We start from the raw sequence: 4,763 nt of genomic DNA, 5'->3' as shown, positions 1-4,763 counted from the left end.
TTTTCTCACTTTATACATTTCTGTTTGTTTTTTACCCCAAATAAATACATTACTCTTTCAATTTATAAAAAATAGTATCATTTTACAACACAGAGTTATAACATTGACATTCATGTTCCATTATATTTTTTCAGTGGTGATGTTCTAATTAGGGTGAGCATTGTATGTTCCTCATATACTTGTTCCTCATATACTTGTTCTTTCCTTATTCTCCTTCCCTTGTTGCCTTTTTCTCCTTAGTTAGCAGAATAAGATTCTCCATGTTCACCCCAATGACCTGTATTAACATTTCGAGACATGTGATCGCTTCTTCATATTTGTTCAGGTAAATGTACATAATTGACACATTATACTTGAATCAAATTCCCTATAAATTATAAATGCAATGTACTGGTGCCTGAAATAATGTTGTCTTCAGTGACAGACTGGTCATCTCCGGTGGCAAAGAAAACCTAAATATGCTAAAGTAGACTAACTCCTATTGGAGACCTATCACATAATTTTGGTAACACGGCACCTTCACTTAACACCTAATGCAGAGAACTTGAGTTTCCTTTTGAATATCTGGATGAGATTTTATCTTGGAATGTGAAGTTGCTGGAGAAACTGACCTGTTCAAACCTGTTTGGGCATTCTTAAGGATAAATGATTGCTCTTTACTCTGGTTAAGATTATAGACTTTCCATTGTTGATTTGGTCTGACAATCACAAAAATGGAGAAAAGCCTTTGTTAAGGATTATAGACAGTTTTGTAAATTTTGAGGACCTCAAGGAAAAGAGTTTACTAGGGATTTGCTCGTATCAACTTTGGACAACTTAGAGGTGCAATCTATTACTCATTTAGGAAGCATGGAATGAGATCACTAAGCATGTTATAGCATAACACTATTCCTAAAAATGAACACTAGTCCACTTACCGGAGGTTAAGAGGAGTTGAAGGTCTAAATAAATTAAGCTCTAAAGAAAATAATAAAGTCTCCATCTTAGTAGGAACAGTGGCTATTTATTGAGCAACTCGTTTCTGCCACACACTATACTAAGCCCTTTTAATGTATTATTTAACTTAACTAAATTTTCACAACAATCCCATGAGGTGAGTACTAGTACCACTATTTTACAGGTAAGAGAGGTGAGACTAACAGAGGTTAAAATCAGCTTCTAAAGTCACAGCTGGTAGGGACATCAGAATTCAAAGCCCAGTCTATCTGATTTTAAGTCTGAGTTCTTTCCAGGATAAAATACTGCTGCTGTTTTTCATTCTGTGCTTTTTTTGTTTTGTTTTAGTTAATAATTAGTCATATAAATACTACATGAATTAATTCTTCTTTCAGCATCTGGTGCATTATACATACACTTGAAGTCCCTCTTTATGCTCATCATTAATCCCAGTTCCCTCTCATCTTCCTCAGAAATAACATTGCTTTGGGCACCTGGGTGGCTCAGATGGTTAAGCGTCTGCCTTCGGCTCAGGTCATGATCTCAGGGTCCTGGGATCGAGTCCCGCATCGGGCTCCCTGCTCCTTGGGAGCCTGCTTCTCCCTCTGCCTTTCTCTCTTGCTCTGTCTCTCATGAATTAAAAAAAAAAAATCTTTAAAAAAAAAAAAAAAGAAAGAAATAACATTGCTTTAAGTTTTGGAAGATCCTAAGAGATCATTCTTAGAATATCCACTAGATACACAGGAAAAGATACTCAACATCATTAGCCATAATGGGAACGCAGATTAAAATCACAATTAGATACCACTACACACCTATCAGACTATTAAGTGACTAAAATAAAAAATAGTGATAACATCAAATGCTGGTAAAAATACAGAAACTGGATCTTTCAGACATTGCAGATCAGAATATAAAGTGAAACATTCAGTCTAGAAAATATGTCTGTCAATTCCTTATGAAACTAAACATCACTTACCCACAACCCAGCAATTGTATGCTTAAACTTTTACCCTAGAGAAATGAAAACAAACTTTCACAAAGGAAACTATAGGGGAATGTTCATAGCAGTCTTACTTGCAATAACCAAAAACTGGAAACAACCCAAATGTCCTTTAATGAGCAAATGGTTAAGCAATGTATGTTTCATCCTTACTATGGAATTCTACATAGCAATAAAAAGAAACAAACTATCTGAGAGTCCAAGATGTTGGAGGAGTAGCAGACCTTAGTTTCATCTAGTCCCAGGAATTCAGCTACATAGCTATCAGATCGTTCTGAACACCTGCGAACTCAACCGGAGATCTAAGAAAAGAATTGCTGCAACTCTACAAATAGAAAAACGACCACTTTTTGCAAGGTAGGAGGTGTGGAGAAGGGAATCCGAGGCGATATATGGGAAGATAAACCGCAGGGGGAGGGAATCTCCATAAGCCAGCTTTCAGACAGTGATACAGCCGTGGAGTGCAACACTGGAACTTTTAGAAGTCTGCTCTGGTGAAGGACGTCCCTGCCTGAAAGGTGCTCAGGTGGCCAAGGTGGGCGGAATCCTAGTAGGGACAGTGTTGTCTCAGGATCTCACAGAAAGAACAGGGGTGCTGAGTGCAGCAGAGTCTCCAGGCATCAGACCAGGGAAGCCAGCTGCAATCAGGAAGCCCAGGAGAGGGCTCTCAGCTCGGTGTTGCCGTGAACCACAGCACAGATGGGCAACTGCTCTCTGAGCAGGGGTCCAGAAAGCGGCAGAACTGCCTGTTGACCCCTTTCCCTCCCCCCGGGGGGAGGAGTTTGCAGGGTTTGGAGACTCCAATTGGGGTCGCATCTCTGAGACAGAAATGCTTGGTCACAGGCTGGCTGAGCCTGGAGTGCGGCCAGAGACCAGGGAGACAGGAGTGATTGACTGCTTTTCCCTGAGGGTGCACTGAGGAGTGGGGGTGTGAGCGTTTAGCTCCAGGGCCTGAAATTGGGAGGCTGCCATTTTCATTCTCATTCTCTAAAGCTGTGCAGAAAGCCTTCAGGGAACAAAAGCCACACAGAGCAACCCAGCACAGCTTACTTAGCCTGGCCCCCTGGCAAGAACCGTGCAGTTCTGCCTAGGGCAAAGACACCTCAGAATCAGTGCAACAGGCCTCTCCACCAGAAGATCCGCAAGAACATCCAGCTAAGACCAAGTTTACTGATCACACAGAACTACAAAACTCCAGTGTTAGGGGAAAATAGTATATAGAAGTCATGTTTTCTCCCCCATGATTCTTCAGTTTTTCAATTTTAATTTTTTTCTCTTTCCTTTTTCAACCAATTTCTTGTTTTATCAACTCTTTTTTTAATCCTTTTTAATTGTCATATTTACACTTACATTCTATCCTTTCATTGTATTTTATTTTATTTTATATATATATATATATATATAAGGTTTTTTTCCTCTACAATTTTAGGATCAGTATCTTCTTTTTTTTTTTTTTTTAAGATTTTTATTTATTTGAGAGAGAGAGCGAGAATGAGAGAGAGAGAGAGAGCATGAGAGGGGGGAGGGTCAGAGGGAGAAGCAGACTCCCCGCCGAGCAGGGAGCCCGATGTGGGGCTCGATCCCAGGACCCCGGGATCATGACCTGAGCCGAAGGCAGATGCTTAACAACTGAGCCACCCAGGCGCCCCAGGATCAGTATCTTCTAACAAACAGACCAAAATGCACACAGAATCTAGTGTATTGCTGTGTTCTCTTCACCCACATGATCATACTCTCTCTCTCTTTTTTCTTCCTTTTTTTTTAAATGTTTTTTTTTTTATTTATTTCAGAGAGAGAGAGAGAGGCAGAGGGAGAAGCAGGCTCCCCGCTGAGCAGGGAGCCCGATGCAGGACTCGATCCCAGGACCCTGGGATCATGACCTGAGCCAAAGGCAGACACTTAACCATCTGAGCCACCCAGGCGCCCTTCTTCCTTTTTTTAATCAAAGTCTTTTTTAATTTTCATCTTCACAGTTACATTCTATCCTTCCAATGCATTTAATTTTATTTTTGTATATGTATGTTTTTCTTTCTTTACAATTTTGGGATCTGGTTTTCTAACAAACAGACCAAAATACACACAGGATCCAGTGTATTGCTCTGTTGTTTTAATTTTTTTTGGTTTTGGGACTCTTCTGATTTTTTTAGTGTATATTTCTCGGGGTTGTTGTTGCCATTTTAGTATTTTGTTCTCTTTTTCATCTATTCTTCTCTGGACAGAATGACAAGATGGAAAAACTCACCTCAAAAAAGAGAACAAGAGGCAGCACTGACTGCCAGGGACCTGATCAGTATGGACATAAGTAAGATGTCAGAATTAGAGTTCAGAATGACGATTATAAAGATACTAGCTGGGCTTGAAAAAAGCATAGAAGACACTAGAGAATCCCTTTCTGGAGAAATAAAAGAACTAAAATCTAATCAAGTCAAAATCAAAAAGGCTATTAATGATATGCAATAAAAAATGGAGGCTCTAACTGCTAGGATAAGTGAGGCAGAAGAGAGAATTAGTGATATAGAAGACAAAATGATGGAGAATAAAGAAGCTGAGAAAAAGAGAGATAAACAACTACTGGATCACAAGGAGAGAATTCGAGAGATAAGTGATAGCATAAAGTGAATAATTGGTCTCCCAGAAGAGGAAAGAGAGAGGGGCAGAAGGTATATTGGAGCAAATTATGGCAGAGAATTTCTCTAATCTGGGGAAGGAAACAGGAATTCAAGTCCAGGAGGCACAGAGAACCTTCCTCACTATCAATAAAAATAGGTCAACACCTCAACATATAATAGTCAAACTTGTAAATTTCAGACACAAAGAGAAAATC

Source organism: Leptonychotes weddellii, chromosome 10, assembly GCF_054177405.1.
Source record: "Leptonychotes weddellii isolate Sample4059 chromosome 10, ASM5417740v2, whole genome shotgun sequence".
In the NCBI taxonomy this organism is placed as follows: Eukaryota; Metazoa; Chordata; class Mammalia; order Carnivora; family Phocidae; genus Leptonychotes; species Leptonychotes weddellii.
The sequence above is the reverse complement of the archived record's forward strand: the minus strand, read 5'-3'. Positions refer to the sequence as shown.